The 11,584-nt window shown below is 45.3% G+C and overlaps 1 pseudogene; it reads left to right on the forward strand.

The window, feature by feature from the left end:
- Window positions 1-323: 323 nt before the first annotated feature.
- LOC103647281 (lecithin-cholesterol acyltransferase-like 1) lies at window positions 324-1,917 on the forward strand (annotated as a pseudogene).
- Window positions 1,918-11,584: the final 9,667 nt, after the last annotated feature.

Here is an 11,584-nt window from a genome sequence, read left to right on the forward strand (position 1 = left end):
AGTGTTTTGCACGACCATATATATATATATATATATATATATATGATCTAAACACGACTATATGCATGATCTAGTAGATACAATTTAATATGGTGTTACGCTGCGGTTAAGGTTTGTTTCTTTTCTCCCATGTGAAATGGAGTGGATTTAGTGAGATTGAAGTGGCCAATAGTTTATTTTCACCGCTAATTCGTATGTATTTTAAGATGGTATGGATTTTGTCCAAAGCCCCGGCCTGTCTAATACCGACAGTGTCCCTTTGGCCCTGTCTCGCGTCTATATATGACAACCCGTCGGCTCTAAAACTAATCGCTGAGATTTATCTTGATCGGCTAGAGAAGATCGAGTGAGAAGTTGCGCGTGTGAAGCCATCACACCAAAGATCATCCATGGCTAGTTCTCTACTTCAGCAGCTGCTGTCTCTGCTGCTGCTCCTGCTGCCCTCTCCTCTTCGTCTCCGGGAGCATCTATCAGGAAACCATCCTGTCAGCGCCAACAACTTCCACCCCATCTTTCTGGTAGCTGGGATGAGCTGCAGCGACCTGGAGGCACGCCTCACCGAGGAGTACCGGCCGTCGGTGCCGCACTGCGGCGCCATGAAGGGGAAGGGGTGGTTCGGTCTGTGGAAGAACAGTTCGGAGCTGCTGTCTCGTGACTACATGCAGTGCTTCGAGGAGCAGATGAGCCTCGTCTACGACCCTGACATCAACGAGTACCGGAACCTCGCCGGCGTCGAGACGCGAGTGCCCAACTTCGGCTCCACAAGAGCCTTCAGCTACAAGAACCCTCTCAAGTCGTGAGTCGTCGTCCTCCTCAGAGATCAATGTGTGTGTGTGATCTCCATGTTTGACAAACTAACTGCTTGTTCTCTTTCCGTTGTGCACAGAGACTGGTGCCTCGGAAAGCTGAGAGCCGCACTGGAAGACATGGGATACCGAGACGGAGACACCATGTTCGGAGCCCCTACGACTTCCGCTACGCGCCGCCGTCCCCCGGCCAGACGTCCGAGGTGTACTCCCGCTACTTCAAGGAGCTGTTGGAGCTGGTCGAGGCCGCGAGCGAGAGGACCCGGAAGAAGGCCGTCATCCTCGGCCACAGCTTCGGCGGTATGGTCGCGCTCGAGTTCATCCGGAACACTCCGCCGGCGTGGCGGCGCGAGCACATCGAGCGCCTCGTCCTGGTCGCGCCGACGCTCCCCGGCGGGTTCCTGGAGCCGGTGCGCAACTTCGCGTCCGGGACGGACATCCACTACGTGCCAGCGACGACGCCGCTGGCCACGCGAGCCATGTGGAGGAGCTTCGAGAGCGCCATCGTGAACTTCCCGTCGCCGGCCGTGTTCGGGCGCCTGCAGGCGCCGCTCGTGATCACCAGGGAGCGGAACTACTCCGCGTCCGCGCAAGACATGGAGCGCTTCCTCGCCGCCGTCGGCTCCGGCGAGGCTGCGGAGCCCTTCAGGAGACGGGCCGTCCCCAAGATGAGCAGCTTCGCGGCGCCGATGGTGCCCATGACGTACATCAGCGGGGTCGGCAACAGGACGCCGCTGCGGCTGGTGTTCTGGGGCGACGACTTCGACGCGGGCCCGGAGGCGGTGGCGTACGGGGACGGAGATGGCAAGATCAATTCGATCAGCGGCTTGGCGTTCGAGAAGGAGATGCGTCGGCAGCCGGAGCAGAAGAAGCAGTTCAAATCCATCAAGATCAATAAGGCCCAGCATTCTACGATCGTCACGGATGATTTTGCCCTGCACAGGGTCATTCAAGAAATCGTTGAGGCCAATAATCAGAAGATTCCATCCTAAATTCTTCATGTCATGCTTGCATTACCGAGCTGTTGGGGCCAATAGTGGGTTGGGAAGTGATGGTTTAGACATCGGTTTCGTGCTTAAAACGGCCAATAATCAGAATTTGTTAACGTCAATTGCTTGCCTCATGAACTTGCTGTGATAAGGAAAGACCAGTCATCGAACTTATCACACTCACTACCGGAATCCGAGGCTTGCCGAGTGTCGGTCTCTTTGCCGAGTGTTTTTTGTCGGACACTCAGCAAAAAAGGCTTTGCCCAGAGCAGCACTCGGTAAAGTTAGGCTCCCGGCAACGAGCCTCTTTACTGAGTGCTGGACACTCGGCACAGCTGAAGTGGGAAGGACCTTTTCTGGTAGTATCTTCGTCAAGACCCGGTTCTTACAGATTGAAGGATATGGACGGCAACGACATTCCTAGATCTTGGAATGCGGATGAGCTTCAGCGATATTATGTCTAGCTTGATGTAATCTTTTTATTTTTCCTATGGCACCCTTTTCCTTTCCAAAGGGGGAGAGAGGTTTTTAATGGGGCCATAGCATGTAATTTCTCTTTTTCTTATTCAGCTCTACGAGAGCAAAATCCCCCAAATATGTAAATGTAAAAACTGAGCATGCACCATCAAGTGCAGGGAAAAAGGAAAAAACAGGGAGAAGCTCGAAAGTCATCCCTAAGGGGATGCAGAGCACGATGAAGCTACAAAAAGCCATTCCTAAGGGAGCGCATCGTAAGTTTTCTGCTCAAAAGTCGTTCCCAAGGGAATGCAGAGCTTACAGCGAAAAGTCAACGCTGATACCGCCGAAATATAAGGCGAAGCGCGAAAAGTCAACGAGAATACCACCGAAATAGAAGGCGAAGAAGTTCAAAAGACGTTCCTTAGGGAATGCAGAACTTACACCGAAAAATAAACGGTGTAGCCGAAAAATAAACGACAAAGAGATTTCAGTCATTCCTTAGGGAATGAAGGTTGTGGATGAAGCTTCGGACGTGTGTGTTTGGGCATTCATTTGCACGACACATTACATCATACATTTGCATTCATAAACATTCATTTAGACATACATAGGATCATCATCATCATAACATAAAGACACAGGCAGATGCTTCGGCTATAAAGATAAGGCTTCGGCAGAAAGAAAAAGAAGCAGTTTCATGCTTCGTTGTGTATGAAAAGAAGGGAAGGTGTTTTTCGCCTTCGGCTCAAAAAAAATATACTAGTTTCGTCCACATCAAAGCAGTTCATACATGGACGAAAAGGTAAAAATATATTACAAGGTATGCACAAATTTACAGAATTAGTATTTGATTCTTAAATTACAAATATTTTTACAACGATAATACAAGATTTTCTCTAGAATTTTTTCAGCAAGGTCTACAGCTTTGACATCATTGAGCTTCGGATCATCATTGAGCTTCGGATCACCTGTCAAGCTTCGGCTCATTGTTCCTCAGCATCGTCATCCTATACATATTAAAACGGTATGAGAGAAGTGCAGAGTTCAAGGAGAAGGTAAAGTAACAGGCACAATTTTTTTACCGGCTTAAGGTGGCTTCGAGCTTCGTCGCCAGCCATTTTTCGCCCGCCTTTTACCCAAATTTGAGTTATGAATCTATTTCCTATACTCCGAGCTAGGTTGGGAATATCAATTAAATTTGCCGGTGATAAGCTAAAATTTGGTTTGTTGACAATTTTTCCATGTGTACAGCCAGATTTCGTAAAGGCAACAGTTGTGCCCCGAGAAGCTAGCAGAGCACAGAAATTGGCGTGTCTAGCTATAACTTCGTCGAGTGCATCAACTTCGCCCTCAATGTGTTCGAAGGTTTTCGGCAGGTTTTCAACCGAAGGACTGAATTTCTCAGCGCTGGCTCCAACCGAGTTGAAAACCTGCTTTAGCCGCTGCAGGCACTGGTTGTCGAAGTCTACGCATTTTTCTTGAAGTTCTTTCAGTGATTTCCGCAAATTTGAATTTTTCTCAGCTTCAGCTTGGAGTTTGGCTTCAAAATTTTTCTTTTCCATGGAGAGTTCACTATTCAATCTAGCAATTTCAGCCTGGGCCTCCGCCAGTGAACCTTCCATGGTTTGAAGTGCGAAGTCTTTTTTCTCCAGGGTAGCCTCATGGTCTTTAATCTTCTTCTCCAGACCCTCAATTATATTTTCGTTCTTTTTGTCCTCGAGGTCTTGTTGCGTCCTCAGGACTTTGCTCAGCAGTAAGCTCTGATAAAATAAGCTTCATCAGAAAACAATCTTCATATCAAAGCAATAAAAAGTTAAGAATTTTACCTTAAAGTTAGCATAAAATAGGCTACCGGCGATATGCTACCGCCGGTACCTGCTGAGGTCTGCCTCAACCTCCGGGAGGCCAACACTCTTCGATAGAGTGCCGACAACCTTCGCCCCAGTGTGATCCCGAAGGCATCCTAAGCTTTCTTCGTTGACTGCCCCGAAGAGTAACACACCTGGTCTGTACCCGCAAGATATAGCATACTCTTTCAGTTCTTCTTTTTCAGCCTTTGACAATTCTTGCCTAAGTATATCCTGGAAATTGAAGTCCTCTTCTTCCGAAGTATCCTCGGCTTTCTCCTTTCCTTTTCCAGCCACTGTGCCCTGGATCTCTTCAGCGGCTGCAGCAGCTTCTTCTGCGGCCGCATCCAGAAGCATGGTATCAATTTCAGAGAGTGTGGCCTCTAGATTTACATCTTCAGCGGTTTCAGCTTCAGCACTTTCGGCTTCGGTGGGTACAACTTCGACAGCAGCAGTGCTCTTAATAGCTGGAGTCTTTGACGCTGATGCCAGCGGCGGTGTCTGCTCGATAACTTCAATTACATGAATAATTCTTCGTTTTTTGGCTCATCTGGCTTCTTCGCTACCGAAGGCTCCTTTTCTTTCTGAAAAAGCTTCATCAGATGTGGCCCTAGTGGACTTAGCTTGATAGGCAAAGATTCAGTCATTACCTTTAAAATTTCTTCCACATCGGCAGCAGGAGATGTTGAACGAGCTTCATCCTCAATATCAGTCGTTTTTCGCTTCAAAGCCTCAGCTTTCCTTTTCTTCGAAGCAGCTATCTTCGGCTCAGGGCTTAATTTTCTTTTCTTCAAAGTTTTCTTCATCCTTTTTCACCAATTTAGCAGCTTCTTTATCCAGGACGCTAGCAACTCTTTTTCTTTTTTGTCCTTCGGCACCTCTGTCCAATCGCTCATAGTCAGGATACTCAAAATTCAGGGCAACCATCACCCGGTTCAACCTTCGTTTTGGTCAAGAGCCGAAGGCTGCAGTCATTATTTGATCTTCTTTTTTAGAATAGTTGCCAAGGATCTCGTTGCACATAACTTCAATCGTGTCTAACCATTCTTGGCAAGGTTCTTTGAAGTGTTTCTTGAATTTATAGTAATAGGGCAACCGAACAAGTTCCTTCTCTTTCTTTTCCCCTTTGAGCTTCGGCATGTCCCATTCTTTCAAAGTTGGGAATACTCTAAAAGCTAAGAATTCTTGCACCAGATCCCTAGTACCAATGTGCTCCGCAATATCTCGAAATTCGCCCAGTGCAACTTGGCATGGACTCTTCGGTTTCATGTCGCACCGGGGCCTAGTCTCTCCGAAGATTAATTCTAATGGGCTTTGAACCAACTTCTCCATTTTCTCATCAACTTTATAGTTTCAAATTTATAGTTTCACTAGATATGTATGGTTTGCTTTCTTTTATTTAACATTGTGGACCACGCTTGCACCACTTGTTTTGTTTTTGCAAATTCTTTTGGAAAACCTTTTCAAAGTCTTTTGCAAATAGTCAAAGGTATATGAATAAGATTGCAAGAAGCATTTTTAAGATTTGAAATTTTTCCCCTGTTTCAAATGCTTTTCCTTTGACTTAACAAAACTCCCCCAGAATGAAATACTCCTCTTAGTTTTCAAGAGTGTTTTAATAGATATCAATTGGAAGTATTTGAAAATCTATCTTTAAATATACCAATTTAAAAATCTATCTTTTGCAAATAGATACCTCCGCTCTGCCTCTTCTTTCTTTCGAAAAAGCGAGGCCTCGCTGTATTGTAAGGATTCCCTACAGCAGTAGTAGTCCATTGTTGCAGTTAATGACGAGTTTATAGAATAATGATGAATATTAGATAATTTTATGAATACTAGCTCGTTTTTATCCTTAATGACGAATATATTACAATTTATAATTTAAATTACTCATAATGTTGAATGATGATTCCATATTTTAAATTTATATAATGTTAATTCACTAAATAATGCAATAATAAGTATCGGGAAATGGCTCTCGAGCCAATGTCGAGCCTCTTTCTCTAGCTCGCCAAGTGGACGAGCCGAGCCGAGCCCGTTCAGTCACTGAGCCGAGCCCTAATTGCAAGTTTCTTATAGCCAGTTTAGATGTAGATATTGAAGCATAGAATAGGGAATTAGTGTAACACCCTGAAATTGGGGTTATAAATTTCTTTGCTTTTATCTACAAATTCATGTGTTACTCTCTTTCTTTTATCTATTAACCCCATTTCCTTTTTCCTTTAGAAGGAGTGTTCTTATTTTGGTGGAGTTGTACTTACTTTCCTAGTAGATAAAACCTTGAGGTAATTATGAGGTGTTGCATCATGCTGACCCTCCTACCTTATTTTGGATTGATGCATATGCTTGAAGTGTTTAATTTGAATTTGTGGCTATTTAGCTTTTCAATCAAAAGGAGAAAATAAAAAGGAAATGAAATTCAAATTTCAGAATAAAAGAAAAACCCAAAGGAGCCCAAAAACCCCTCCCCACGGCCTTTCGACCCAACTGGCCCGCTCTACCCGCGCCCGCTTCCCCCCTCCTCTCTCTCTCAGCAGCTGGGTCCGCTCCATCTCGCTCGCGCGCCCGCTCTCCCCTCTCTCTGCATTGTGGTTCCCGCCTATCGACGCTACCCCACTCGCCTGCGCACCCACTCCCTCTCTATGCTCGATGGGCCCCGCCCGCCAGCGGCTCCGAGCGTGCCCGCAGTCACCTCTCCTACTCCATGCGCACGCACGCTGAGAACGGCGCACCCCACCGCGTCCAAGCGAAACTGCCGTCCCTGACCCCTTTTGGAGCATCTACGCACGCCCACTCCTCCCCTCGTCCAAGCGCTCGACAACCCGCCTGGCCGCTGGTCGGTACTCGACGTAGTGTCGCGAAGACTCGTCTTGGGGTTGGCATTGTGCACGCTCGGTTCATCGGTCGCGTGTGCGACGGGATTCCGAGGAATTCCTCGTCGGAGCATGGAGGACCGCCGTGGAGCTCGCCTTTCTGCCGCTAGTTCTCCGCGCCACGCCATTGACAGTATGGACCCTCCCCATCTATCTGCATTCACTGTGGTTGCGTTGAGCCTATCGATTAGTTAGTTGCGTGCTCTGGTGGCGGAGTAATTGCTCGCCGGCACGGGGCACCGCCGCGGTGCCCCTGTTCATCGGCGTCGCCACGCGCGTATCCTGGTTTGGGGAAAGTAACGTGGGTCGTTGAATCTTTGATCTGCGACCGAGATTAGACGACCACGTATCCATTCGCGCTGTGAGATCTGAATCGTTAGATGAAAATCGTGCGGGCGGCGGTCGATAGGGGTTATTTTAAATCCGGATCCTCGATCCTGGATCCAACGGTCATAGAAGCATACCGGTTCGCGGAGATTGTGATTTAATCTAGACGCTTGGTCAGGGATACAACGACCGATATAACACGATACCCCTTCGCGCTGAGCGTCTTGCATAAAAGACCCTGGGTGTTTTAGAAAACAACCCGCCGTCCAGAGAGGTTGTTGTTTGAGTCTAGGAATATTTATAGGATAGCACCCTGCGCTTTCGGGAATTTGAGGCCCAGTCCAGAAAGGATTAAAATAGAGAAATAATTATATAAATTAGTTTTTAATACAATACAATTCTAGAAACTTGGGAAATTCATATTTAATTCATTTTAATTCCAAATTGATCCATTCCAGTTCCTAAAATTTTATAATATTATTGTTTGTCACCTAGAGTCTCTGTTTTGACATGAAAACAGTAAGGAAATTAATTTCTCACTTAATCCTATTTTAAGCACATGAAATCTTTGGAAATTCATCATTTAATATCTAAAACCCCAAAATTTATGATTCATGTTCCTATGGTTTTATTTTAATGTGTAGATTATTATTATGTATTTTGTTTACATGTTTGGTGTGATGTTAAATTTCTCTATATACTGTGCTTGTTTGTATTATGGCGAGTAGAAGAACCTTTGACTGGGGATCCTGGTGACCAGCAGATAGAAGTAGCTGAGCAGGAGCTCGTTGAAGGCAAGTTGTGCCCTTGACCACTTTTGTTACCCAATAATGTTCTTTAAATTCATGTACCATGCATAGGCTTAATTTTGATGGGACTCAATAGGTCACCCTAGACTGTTTATCTCTTTATCTTGTTATCCCCGAATCACTTGGGTAGTTTTGCTATTGCTTTACATGGTTTCTGGGATAATATTTCATTATGTCCATGTTCCAATTATTTTGTTATTCTATTTATGTTCATGTCAAGATCATTAATGTTAATTGGAACATGGAGCTTAACTTGAGAAACACGTGCCACCACAAGGGTAGTATGGGATGCCCTTGGCTGACTAATTAGGAAAGCTAGTGGAAGACTACCTTACCCGAAAGGGGCAAGGGCAGTAGGGGAGTTGCATGCAAGGAGGTTCTCGGGTTGATTTTGCTGCGATGGCGGTCGGACGGGGGATTCTTGCAAGTGCTCTTCCCATAAACTGTAGCGGGTTTTGGGAAGCTAGTGGAACTTTGTAAAGGCCTCGTAGTGTTGCCCTGCCTCGCTTCCTTGGTAGAGGTGTATGGGAGTCGCGACCCCTTGGCAGTGGGTAACATGACTTGTGGGTACATAGTACAACCTCTTCAGAGTGTAAAACTGGTATACTAGCCGAGCTCACGGTCATGAGCAGCTCAGGACTCTCGCATGATTAATTTATGGAACTTAAATTCAATTTGTCATTTGCATTGCATGGGATTATGTATTAATTTTTTTCTATTACTTTTATCAAGGTTTGGTATTTACTTACATCTAGTAACTGCTAATAAAACTTTGACCAGCTAATTAAAAGCAATGCTCAGCTTTAACCCCTGTTGTTGATTAGCCTTACACATCACATGGACTCCCACCTTTGGTGAGTTCATGCCCACTGGTTTCCCCACAACTTGTTGAGCTATGATCATGTGTGAGCTCACCCTTGCTGTCTCACACCCCCATAGGAGAAGAACAGGTGGTTCAGGAGGAGCCACAAAGCGAGGAGTTTGATCTGATCTAGGTGGCGTTTTCCTAGCTGACTTTTGCGCCAAGGATGATCCTTAGTTCATTTTATATTTATCTTTTATTTTGTAATAAGGCTTCCGCTATGTAATAAATACTCTGATTATTGTGACATTTATCTCTATACACTTTGTTATTATATATGTTGTCTTCTTTGGCGCATGTATGAGATACACCCAGCTTTGTCCCTTAAAGCCCGGGTGTGACAGAAGTGGTATCAGAGGAAATGTTGACTGTAGGACGAAACCTAGATAGAAATGGACAAAACCCTTACCTACTTACCTTACTCTGATTCATTCTATATTTATCTTATCTTGATTCTGTCTCACCTTTTGCTGTTCTACTCTGATTACTCTTATCTTTTCTACTCTAAGACAAGATGGATTTCACACCTTGGAATCCTACCTTTATGACATTCTTAAGAGATAAGGAAACTAAGACAAAATTTAAACTATTTTCTTTATTTAAAAATGTTGTTTGATTGTTCTGATGATAAATATCTGATTTGCTTCTTTGATTGATTGAGATATTATAGAAGGACATCTTAGCATGTACCACCATAAGGTAATGAATTAGCTATGGTAGGTAAAATAATAATCTGCTTAGCTAATAAATCCCCCAAAGTAACATGCCTCATAATCACCTGCCTTGTCTACAATCCTTTCTCTCTTACCATATGTTCCTAACTCAGATGGTCAATACCAGGAAGGGTGGTGGAATTGATCTACCTCCCAATCGACACACTCGGAGGATATTTAGACAACAACAACAACCTGAGATAGATCCTCCACAGCCTCCACCAGCAAGAGTTGACCAACTGTTGCAACATAGATGAGGATAATGCAACAGATGGCTGACACTATGGCAGATATGCATGCGCAGATGCGGCAGGAATGCAGGGAAATGCGCCAAGAGCGAGAAGATATACGCCAGGAGATGCGCCAGGAGCGAGATGAGATACACCAAGAGAGAAGGGCGCAGCAACATCAGCAAGCACCACTGCCTCCACCACCACCACCAGTTCCACCAACATTTTCTAGCTCTCCTGATCCACTGGACGCTGATGATTGGCTGAAATCTGTGGAAAAGATGTTGATTATAGCACAATGCTCTGACTGGGAGAAGGTTCTATATGCTTCTGGTCGTCTGACAGGTCCTGCTGCTGATTGGTGGGATTCATATACTGCTGCCCACCATGCTGCTGACACTATCACATGGGCAGAGTTCTCTACGCAGTTCAGGAACTATCACATACCAGCTGGACTAATGAAGATTAAGAAGAAGGAATTTTTATCGCTGAAGCAGGGAAGCATGTCAGTCAGCGAGTACCGCGACAAGTTCATACAGCTATCCAGATATGCTCCAGATGAGGTTGCCGAAGATGAGAGGAAGCAATAACATTTTATTGAAGGACTCAATGGACCCCTGCAGTATGCTCTAGTGGCACATACATTTCCATCATTTCAGAGGCTGCTCGATAAGGCTCTAGCTATTGAACACAAGCATTTCAGAAGCAGCAGTATTCGTCCACGCTACAGTTCACCCCAGGGTACACCAGTTCGCACTGGCGGAGGCCAGCGCCCAGTTCAGCAATCACCTAAGAGGACTCCACCGACTCATCAGGCTACCCCCACTGGTACCCCGACGAAATTCTCAGGATAGAGTGTAGGCACTACATGCTACAAGTGTGGGAAGACTGGACATTATGCAAATGTTTGCCCATAAAGGATTGCTACTACCCCAGTTCAAAACAAGCAGCAGACTCCAGGATCTGGCAAGGGATACTCTATTGCTAGGGTTAATCAAGTCAGCACAGATGCTACTCTTGATGGTGCCGACATCGCACTTGGTATGTTTTACATTAATGCTATTCCTGCAACCATATTATTTGATTCTGGTGCTACACATTCATTCATGTCTGCTCGATATGCCAACACAAATGAGATACCCCTGCTAAATATGAGAAAACCAATGATAGTGATTACACCTAAAGGGCCTGTTGAGGCAAATCATATGACACGTAGATTGACATTAACAATTATGGGAAGAGAATTCTGGGCTACCACTATAAAATTAGAGGCAAGCAGTATATATCTAATCCTTGGTATGTCATGGTTAAGAAAGGCAAAGGCCATTATAGCATGTGGTAGGGGTACTGTAGAACTCACCAGCCCTAAAGGAGAAAGATTTCAAGTTCAAATTGCAGTAACCACCTCTTCCAAACGTGCGATGTTCTTTATAGCTGAGGAGTTTGTTGGTGACAACATCCGTGTGGTTAGGGATTTTCCGGATGTCTTTCCAAAGGAGTTACCAGGGATGCCGCTAGATAGGGAAGTCGAGTTTGTAATAAATCTCTTACCTGGGACTGCTGCTATTTCTAAATGGCCATATAGGATGTCTGTAGAAGAACTAAAGGAACTTAAGAAGCAGTTAATGGAGTTGCAAGAGGCTGGGTACATTCGTCTGAGTTCCTCACC

The sequence above is a fragment of the Zea mays genome, chromosome 2, assembly GCF_902167145.1.
Source record: "Zea mays cultivar B73 chromosome 2, Zm-B73-REFERENCE-NAM-5.0, whole genome shotgun sequence".
Taxonomy (NCBI): domain Eukaryota; kingdom Viridiplantae; phylum Streptophyta; class Magnoliopsida; order Poales; family Poaceae; genus Zea; species Zea mays.